This window comes from Centroberyx gerrardi, chromosome 24, assembly GCF_048128805.1.
Source record: "Centroberyx gerrardi isolate f3 chromosome 24, fCenGer3.hap1.cur.20231027, whole genome shotgun sequence".
NCBI lineage: Eukaryota > Metazoa > Chordata > Actinopteri > Beryciformes > Berycidae > Centroberyx > Centroberyx gerrardi.
In genome coordinates, this window is record NC_136020.1 from 10785971 (window position 1) to 10797488 (window position 11518).

Here is an 11518-nt window from a genome sequence, read left to right on the forward strand (position 1 = left end):
TTTACAATTAAGCCTTCAGAATCAGAACATGTAACCTATTGCTGTAGTGTGAAATCAGCCTGGGAGGCTCATTTTCCCATGCTGGTATTTGATTTATTTTCCCGGCTTCTTTTATGTAGTGTTAATGTAGCTATTGATAGACTGACAGCATGAGATGAGTGTGAAACAGACAGATTTGATGCCTGTTTCGGTTTCTGTGTTAGGCTATGCTGTCAGTGTTGGCACACTTCTTGGGGTTTCACACCAGAAAGATGGGCAGTCTTTCTCTGGCCTGGGGCTAACACCATTCTGACTCGCATCCATAAACCATACACGCTGGGCATAGCGCCCACTGCTGCCAACTACAAAAGGTCTGCTCTGTGCCAAGCCTTTTAGCAGTGCAAACATACAAACAACACACACGTACACACACAAACAGACACGCAGCAGACACACACACAGACAGACACAGAAGACATGCAGATAGATATGCAGACAGAGAGAGAAAAGCATGCACACACACATCCACGCTCCTTGGTGGATACACACTCTCTTGCAGTCTCTTGCAGACAACTTTGTCATGATGAATTCATTTCATAAGCAACTTTCCGACCCCGACTGAGATACGAGCTGTCATGGCAACAGAAGAAAAACAGCAGTAACAGCATAAGGGCTGGTTTGTTGGGACAAGCTGAACCATGATTGTGTGTCCAATTACCATGAAGCTCCACACTGCAGCTGACAAAGGACATCAAAACAATGAACAAAAACAGTTCTCTTCAGCGTGCTTAAGGAGGTGCACTGTCACAGGAAATTAAACAATTGACATTGAGACAATTGGCAATACACATGTAGAAATATATAGTCGGTCGCCTCAGATCAATAACGGCCCTTTGTTGTGGCTATGGATCTTGATCTAGATGTGAAACCGATGCCTTTACATAGCGACATCAGCTTCATTAAGCAATATTTGAGAACTGAAAGAGTACAAGAGAAGTCATTCAAACCAATTCTGTGTCATGATTATATACAGCAGACCATACAGTCATGGTTATGTAGATTTATAATGTCCTAATTGTGTAGGTATAATGTACAGTCTGTCATACAAGGGAAGTAATTCTAAAGTATGCCATTACGATCCGAGTGATAACCAAAGACAAGCCTTAGTGCATTAGGAGTGATGAGCTTGTGCCTGACCTGGAGAGATGGTTTACATACATGGTGGATGTTTAGGAGCTAGATAACCCCTGAAGGTCAAAGGAAGCAGCTGTCCACACTTGACTCCTGAACCTTCCAGAGAAAGGAGAGAGAGAGAGAGAGAGACAGAGAGAGAGAGAGAGAGAGAGAGAGAGAGAGAAAGAGAGCGTGAGAGAAGGATAAAGTGAGGTATTTTGTCTGCCAAAAAGCAGACAAGGTGCTGACCAACTTGTTGTAGGAGTGTGAGTGTCAGTGTGTGTCTGTCAGACAGACATAGAGAAATGTTTTGCCACTGATGGAAACCATATAATCACCTACAGTACCACACCTCATTGCAGAAGAGGAATCCTCCACAATCAAGCTGCATGAAGAAGTACCGAGCTTCCCAACACTCACACAGGATTTGACTGAACTCGTTTAAACAGCGTCTAGAGACTATTTCAACTGAGCACATCTGAGCCATTTTGGCTCAGGGGAAAAAAAAACAACACATCCGCAGTTCAAAAAAAACAAACACTGCGGTGTGTGTGTTTTGTACCCTGATTCATTTATTTATTAAGCTACTGACTTGTGAATCCAGGTGTTTCTGTAAAATAATACTGCTTGGTAAGAGCTAGGAACGGGAATTTTGACTAACCTCAACGCCGATTAAACCTCAGCTATCTCAGAGAGAAGATGCCAAAAACCAGATGGAATTTACAGCTCTTTTCTGTGAATGCCTGAAACAAGCAAACTCTCTACAATCCAGGTGACAGAAGGTTACTATTGGTTAAAGTATATCTAACTGACTAGTATTTTTCTGACCACTAGTATGTCACCCAGCTAATCCACCAGTTGATTAATCATCTCCATCCCTGGTAAAAGCACACAGCATAGCTTGAGACCAAAGAGAGCGCAGTTCGAAAGGTTATCATGTTGAAGTAATTTACTGCAGGAATTATGCTTCGATGTTTTTCCACACAGCTGAACATAATCCAGCTCTACTGAGCAGAGCAGAGCAGAACTGGACTTAACTGAGCTCACACAGCCACACTGTGAAGGACAGTACAGAATGTAATCAGGTAAGCAGTATGGCAGTACATAGTAGAGAAATACAACAGGTGTGTCGGTATGCTAAAGTAGTCTGCTTAAGAGTTGGCACATGTAAACACTATAATCTACTGAATATAGATGAGATAATGTAAGCTCATGTTCTGATTATTAAAACCACAATTATAAATGCTGGCATATGCTGATATTAGTCATGATACTAAGGTATGTAAACACATTATTCCACTGTTGTTGATTTAGTGGGAGTTGTGGCATTCCGAAAATTCTCTTACTTCACGTATGTGGATAGCTGTGAATGGGATTTGAAGATGCATTCTCTATATTCACCATATCCTGAATTGGACCTTAGCCAGGGTATGAGCTAATATCTGGAATACTCTGTGGATGTAAACACACTCAATAAGAAAAAAAAAAAAAAAAAAAAGAAATCCCTCCATCAGTCAGGCAGTGAACTCAGTGGAATGTTCTTGTGTAGTACAATATCACATGTTGGCTGAGGTTGGGAGATGACACACACACACACACACACACACACACACACACACACACACACACACACACACACACACAAGCAGAGACAAGTCTGCTGTGTGTCTGCTGAGAGCAGGTCACTGGAGCTCTGTAGTAGTACTCAATGGAATGGAAAATGGCTGAGGGCGGACCGCGGCGATGAAGGCTGCCTCTTCATGTGCGTTATGCAAAAGAACATGATCGCATCGAGATTCAGGTGAGTCGTTATTGCATACAAACATGGCAGCCAACAGAGACGTGGAGATTTAGATGTGGTTCAGCCATGCGGAAAAAAGACAGTGGCGTAATTCCTAACATAAACTAAACCGCTTCAGTACGTTTCAAACCCCAGACATGGTGTGTGATTTTATTAACTGAGTATAAGGTTGCCATTTACTGACCTTTACAATGTTCAAATTTTATGGAAACGACAAAACCAAAGCGAAGATTTGGCTAAATAATGAAGTCAAGGTAAACACAAATACCAGACACGCACACACACAAACATGCACAGCCTTTCTCATCCATCTGGCCTTTTTTTGACACACACCCCTGCTCACTGAACTTCACACACCCTTCCTTTCCAGGAGTAAATAGATCACAAATTCATCAGAGCTTGAGCATATGGTGAGGTGAAGGATTTCAAAGCGGGGACACCTGGGGGTTTTCACAACAGTCACATAACCTTTGTCCTCATAATCCACCTCTCTCTCCTCCCTCCGCTGTAACAGTCTCTTCTGACTCCTCTCCCCCCATCATCTGGCCTTTGAAATCTTCCTCTTTGGTCTAATTTAATATGTGCGGCACAGTTTGGGGGGCCGAGGACGGTAATTTGTTGAATAGTCTGAGTCTCTTCCTCCTGAGGATGCTATCGAGAGGAAATATCCACTAGAGAGAAGTGGATCACCCAATTTCACGGGAAGTGGACTGCGGGTGTACAACAAGGCAACAACTCTTGAGAAATGAGAGGAGAAAGTGGAGGAGGAGAGGATAATGAGAATACCATGGAAAGGCTGCAGTGATACAACGAGGGAGGAGGAGTGAGGGAAATAACAGGGAAAAGGAATGATTTGTAAAAGACAAGATGAAATTCGAAGATGCTGAACAGAGAGAAAAAGAAGAGTGAAAGAGGGAGAGAAAGAAAGCCAAAACCCCCCAAAAATGTGGGTTATTGTTAACACGTGGCACATTTGTTATATTGTATGGTATAGCGTTCCTGGCTAAAAGGTTCAGCACTCAGTCTCACAAGAGAGGAACGAGTGGGAGACAGAGAAATGGAGTGATGGAGACAACATGTAGTGGAGGTGGAGGAACAGACTGAGAAGGATAACATCTGCAGCAGGAAAGAGAAACACATGGAGGAGGAGGAGGAGGAGGAGGGGAGAGAGAATGGGTGAGACAGAGAGAGTGAGAGAGAGAGAGAGAGAGAAAGAGAGAGAGAGAGAGAGAGAGAGAGAGAGAGAGAAAGGTTCAGGAAAATTGCTGTCATCCTCCTAAGGAGATCGAATGTCAAAGCAAAGGTCAATGTTCGGTCAAAGGTGAAAACCCCTAAAAATAGGAGCAAAGATGAAGTAAGTGTACACATTAACTCTCTCTCACTCTCAAACACACACACACACACACACACACACACACACACACACACTGCTCCCCTGAGGCTGCCATTCCCAGGCTCCCAGGTGAGGTCAGCCCACCCTGGAGGGGGCAGTGTTGTTCCACTAGGGGTATTTGTCTGGACATGCCCACCTCCGCCTCCTGCTGCCTGGATACTACACATCTCCCTCCGCCTGGCCCGCACCCCGGGGCGACCAGCTGGATGGGGCAAGAGGAAGAACGAGGGGTGGGGGTGTGTGGGTGTGTTAGGGAAAAGATACTGGAGGAAAGAGAGTGTACAAAGTTAGAGAAAAGCAAAGATGAAGACCTGTGCCCAGTTGCATGAAGCATCTTAATTCAAGATTTTGCGTACTGTGGGAAACAGCCTCGTATTTCTTTCTTACATAAGAATCAGTGAGATGTTTGTTGCAACTCTGGTGTCAGAGGTGTGGATGGATAGATGAATAGATGGATGGATGGATAAATGAATGAATGGACTGGTGGAAGAATGGATCCCATAGAGTTTTATTCAAAATATACAAAAAAATGACCAAAAAATATATCTGTATATGTAGATGACATTCATTAAAAAAATGTTTTGGCCACTGGAAATCCATTTTCTTCCTGTGCACTGTTGACAAAATACAGCAGCCACTCAAAATATATATTGAATGAATATCATCTATGTCTACAAATCTGGCCAATGTTTGTTTATTTATTTATAAAGATAAACATTCTGTATCTCTAAACATCTGTGAAATGTATTTCTTTCCATATGGGATGGATAGATGGATGACTGGATAGATAAATAGATAAGGCTTTGGAAAATAGAAGGGAAGGAAAGGAAGTGGTACTTATAAAGCCTGTCAGTTAGAATCAGCAGTAGATAATAATTTGAGTAGTCTTGTCTGGGTCATTATTTACTGAGGTAGGGGGTTTCAAAATGCTGCATTCTTTCCACCAAACAGCCGAAAGATGAAGATGACAACCGTTGTCATGTGCCAGTTAGCATTTCTTTTAAAAATGGAAATGTGAAAATCAGCAAGCAAGAACAAACTCGTGCACATGCGCGCACACACACACACACACCAAAACTAATTGTCTAGAATTTGTTTTGTCATTGCACCCAAGAGGATGTCTGTGAATAACAATGTCAGATTCACAGAGCAACATTTAAATAAGCTAAACAGGGAGAGAGGGGAGGAGGAGGAGAATATGGCAGTTTTTCAGAAATCAAACACTGCTGTAAAAGACGGCACTACTTTTTAATAGAGGGAGCAAAAGACCCAATTGAGTGGTCGCCACTGGTGACCACATGGTAGAGTATCTGGTGTGTGTTAGTCTGGAGAAAGTTATGCCTCGTGGGACTAAAAAACCCATGACAGTGGTGGTGATGTATGGCGTGATGACTACTGATGGCTAATAAAGTGCGTCAGTGCTTCACACATGGATGGCTTGACCAGATCGTGCCATCTCTCCTGTATATCTGTATATTGATGAATGGTGAGTTCCTTAGTATGCATAGTGTATTGATTATTGCAATTACACACTATTACGGTTCCATTATTCGCACTGACTGTCTTTAATTACACTAGAGAGCAAGAAGGAGAATGAAAGGAGAGAGAGAGAGAGAGAGAGAGAGAGAGAGAGAGAGAGAGAGAGAGGCTGCACAGATAGATAGATGAAGGGAGACACTGCGCTGAACTAATTAAAACAGAAACTTTTTGTTTCAGCAAGTTGACAGGGAATGAATCTGGCAGGGAATTAATCTGACCGCAGGGAACACAGTGAGGAGTCACACACACACACACACACACACACACACACATACATACACAAAGGGAGGTGCAGTGCAGAGTGCTGTTGCCATAGTTACTGACTGTGGCGCCACATCATGCTGCAGCGTTAATGCAGAGGTGTGTGTGTGTGTGGGTGTGTGTCTTACTTACGCTTTCATTATATCACCGCCCTGACCTATTCCAACATCCACTACACACACACACACACACACACAGAAAGAGAGCAAGACAGAAAAGTTGCAGAGATAAATACAAAGTGCTCTTGTTGAAATAGCTAAGACTTCCTAATATCTAGCTAACAGCTTCCAATTTGCTGGTCATTTGAAGCCAGTTGAAGCACTATCCAGGCTGATGTGCTGGGTGATAAAAGGTGAGAAAAAACCTTTTGGCAAGTAAAGGTAAGCACTTCAATTCAAGTCAAGGCCTAAAGAATGCATTCCTTTAACCTGATGAAACGGATTACTAATTACATTCTGAACACTGGCTTGTGCCTGTAGGGTGTAAGGTCAGTGATTTCTGTGTGACTACATGCATGCTCCCAAGTGTGTTACAGTAAGCGAGTCGATGTGTGGGAGAGAGAGAGAAGAGAGAGAGAGAGAGAGAGAGAGAGAGAGAGAGTCCAGCACAACAAGTACAGCGCTGCTGCAAGTCATCCATAACAACATAACACATTGCCACTAATCCAAGCTTACAAGGACAAATCCAAACCACATGGGCACTGTCCATTCTCACAGCCCTTCAATACCGAACCATTCTCCACCATGGGCTTGCATTCATTATCGGTGAGAACATCTTCAAACGGCACCGTCAAAACAGATCCAACGCACGCAGATTTACTGACGCAAGCTCATTTTCATGCTTTGAAAACATATATACCAGTTCTCAATGTCAGCTACTATTGATTCAGTCAGTGGCTGCTCTTCAAAGCGCTTAACTTCTTAACTTAACTTCTACTTACAGTATATGTCTTAGTAAGTGGAAGTGATCTCTAATAGGTGTGGTAAAGCTAAACTTTGCTCTTTTGGCGTCTGGGAGTTGTGGGAAGAGAGGTATTTAGCATGAGAAAATGAAGAAAAACAAGGACCAATTTTATGAGTGCTGAGGAGCATCCAAAATGGAGAATGTGACTTAAGCTTTGCAGGAAGGATGTGTGTGTGTGTGTCTGAGCATGAAACGAGTAGGTGTGTCCCTGCTCTTCTGTCACATTGTACACCCTGCATGTGTGAAGGTTAGCTGCCAAGTTTACAGCTGTGCCTGTAACATATCATTGTATTTTCACAGACTATTTTCCAAGTCCATCCGCACCCTCATAACACTCCCTCTCTCCTCCTCTCCTTTTCACAAGACATTTTAAAGGGATAATTCACATTAAGGGAAACTAGCTGTAACTGCTGACCCATAACTAGTAACAAATCACTGTCGCTGTAAAAGCGGGGATATAATTGAACCCTTGCCGTAGTGCTTTGAAGTGCTGTGACAGCTCGTAAGGCTCGGTGATGGTTGCGTCCACCTGGTCAGAAGGCCTGCTGCCTCAACGAGGCCGCAGGGACAGGTGAGACTGATCCTCGTCACATGGCAGAGCCGGGACGGAGAGGTTAAACTGAGTTCAGCTATACAGAGCCCATGAAGGATCTGATTACAAAATAAGATAGCGACATCTGATATTTGATTTGAAATGTGACACCTACTGTAACAAAATGATTGCTGGCATTAAAATAAAACTCATAATTAAATATGACTGAAGTTGTTAGCTATGTGAAGACTATCATTTACAAACATGTAACATTTTAGAAGATATGGTAATTTGTATTTTTGAATTGAGCCATAAAAATCACACTTTTTTTTTAGATAGATAGATAGATAGATAGATGGATGGATGGAAGGATAGATAGATAGATAGATAGATAGATAGATAGATAGATAGATAGATAGATAGACAGATAGATACTTTATTGTCCACTTTTGTGGAAATTTGCCTTTGGTGTATATATGCCTAGAACTTTATAATGAAACTCTTCATGTATGAGTTTCAGATTCAATGCTAAAATAGTAGAATTTGGGGGTATCCCAGTGGATTGGTGGATCAGTACATGTGTGCTTGTGATGTCAGATCGGGCCTATGATCTCTAATGTGTGTCATCTCCTCTGTCTTTTACATCTTTGCTCTCCCAAATACTGTACAGTAAAGCAGAAATGCCATGTTGCCCTCCCATGCATACTATCTTGTAAAGCAGAGATGCCATAAAAAATATGATAATGTAAAACATGGAAGATCTTTGGACATGTATGCTCAGTTTATCTGTGAAGGAGGACAACTGAGTGCAAAGGTATTATTCATGGATGTTGTATTGCTTTTGAGTAATGAAGAACTTTGAAATGGCAAGGTCACAGTTACTGTAGATAGACACTTTCTTCAGTTTCTTAGACGCTCTTCAGTATCCTTGTCCCCAGGCGTTTGGTGTGTGAATATCAAAAGCAATGCAGAATAAATAATTGGTGGGCACTGTGTGCATTACGACCTTGATCCCCTCCCAAACAGCAGCTACAGCAGCTCCATTTTTTGTCATGACTTTGCACTGTGTTTCATTGGATAATTTAACTAACACAGCAATCAGAAATTCAAGGAGGGGCAGGGAAGTAAGGCATGGCTTGCTAGCTGTGCAAACGTCTGCATGTCAACGCTTTACAGTAACTAGTGCTTCATTAATCATCTCTTTTTCAAGGGAGACATGGTCAAGAAAACAGAATCAAGGCAAACATAAAAAGTGCAGACAACACAACAATGTACGAAAGCAAAATAGAATCAAAATCAGGTTTAAGTTAAGTCCAAAACTCTATATACAACTGCTCAAAAAGGCAGTAGTCCAATAGCAGTTGAGGGGCCAAACCTCTATAAGTCAGGACTAAATAAAGCGCAGACAGCACCACAGGATCCGCCATCATCAGTTTAAACCTACCAACAGAGACCAGCTCTTTTGGTTTTACATCATTTTGTAATGAGTTCCATGATGAAGGTGCAGAATACATGAAAGCTCATGAGAGCTTTACAAATTTGAAATACAATTACCAAAATTTTAATCAATGTAGATGCAGGGAAGTGGAGTCTTACTATGCAGGCATTACATTACATGTGCTATTTTTTGGAGGCTTTTATCCAAAGTGTCTTACAGTCCCAGGAGCAGCTTGTACATTTTTGAAACGGAAGTGGCCCTAGTTGGAATTAAACCCCTAATCCTGGTTCTGGATTAGTGTTAGTGTGATCCTCTGCCCACTGAGCTACGCAGGATACAGCTATACAAGACCAAGTGTATGGTATCAGAACCAAGTGTGATATTCACTCGAAATGATGCTGGAGTGTTGTTAATTCAATTTCTCTCACTAGCTTATTTCCAGACACAAAATAGAGATTAATGCCACCTCTCCTCCTAGCTCATTTCTTACAAAAATCCTTTAAAAAATGGATTCATAACATGGGGCGTTTCAGCTTTGTGAAAATTGATAACATGCTTCTGCATATTTATCCCATAATAACTCTTTTCAACCTAGCCCAGATATAAATTTCAGATGCAAGCTATTCTTTGTTTCTCCCAGAGAATATGTCCCATTTTCTCTCTGCTGAAAAGTGATGCTGTCTTAGGAGTTATGTCTAGATGAACGAGTGTGACATGTTTCTCTTTCAGCACCTGTGGAAGTAAGCCAAGATTGAGAGTTCCAATAGATGCATGATACGGCAAATGTTGTGCGCGGGTTTATAAAGCACAGAACCCCGCAGAGAGAAATACAGGTGTTGCCATCATAGAAATAAACTTTACTGCATATACTTCATGCAACAGTGATTTACTGCGCCAGCATCAGAAGGCACAGAGAATGATTTAGCAGCCTCGAGTTTTACGACATACCTATTCACTTTTCGCCTAGTTCAACATTTGAGAAAGAAGCGGCTGCAGTGGCTGCTGCAGGAGTCATGGAGGATGGATGAAGGAGATGCTTGATGGGGGGACTCGCATGTCTACCGCTGCAGACATGGAGACACAAAGACTGAAAGACAGACGGTTACGCAGATGTGAAGGCATCAACAAACAGCTAGACAAGCAGGTAGGCGGGTCAGACAGGCAGAGGGTAAATATGATTACACATCCAGAATGACATCCTCTGTTCTCCACCCCATGTTTACATCCCTGCACTGCTATTTCAACAAGCTTAAAGGCGTTTACAGTGCATGACAAATCATCTGAGACTTTCACCATGCACGTAGTTGTACTGTGCATCCAGTGTAATGCTCATGCTCAGGAAGTTGACATGTGACTCTAAGATGAGCTATAAGTAAGGGATGAAGACTGCTGTGTAAGTAGGTTAGACCCCCGGGGCCCTAAAGACACTACTGGTGGTGGAACTGTCGTGTCTCAAACTGCCAAAGAATTATGGCGGGGTTGCAACATCTGCTGCCTGAGAGGGAGACAGACAGTGATGGATGGCCAGGTGTGTGTGTGTAGAGGTTTGACTGCACATACACACACACACACACACTAAGAAACGAACATGCATATCTTCACATACACATGCATCCACAGACTGACTGAGTCACCACTTAAATAAGCAATGCACACATCTGTGACAGATGACAATTTCAATTTACTATGACTCACCAATGAACAATGTGCAAAATGCACAAACGTACACAGACACACAAGCATGCATGGCCGTGTGCACAAACACACACACACACACACACACACACACACACACACACACACTCTTGTTTTGATGGCTCACTGTTTAATACCTGTCAACATCTCCCATATGAATGCATTTCCAGTTGAATAAATAATCCCATCAGAAGAGATAAAGATTAATGATGTATTTATCATCCAATGACAAGAGTTGCACGCTACACATAAAAGATCAGTATCTAGATGTCAACGGCATATCCAATTTGATGAGATTACTGAACAGTAGGAAATATAATTCCACTTCACTGTCAGGGGAGTTAATGCTACATTTATAAAACACTAGACTTGTACTCTGTACTTTGGGGACAAGGAAAGTTTTCCAAGATAAACAAATATCTTCTGTAGTCAGGAATCTTGCACATATTAGTCTAACAGCAAAAGTGCTATTTCCTTAAACACACTTGAACACATTTCAGAATGATTGAGAAAAAAAAATCCATGTGGCCTTGAGGCCTTGGTAATGAATGGCATACTAGTCAATAAAATGTGTGTGCGTCTCTGAGTGTCTACGTTGGCTATTGAATCATGTCAACGTTACACTCCTTTAGGCCACAGTTACACACATTGCCCTCTAGTACCGTCGTATGTCACCCAGTTATTACGTAAAGAGGACAAGCGCAATTCTGTCTATAATTATACTGTAATCATCTTTATATATGG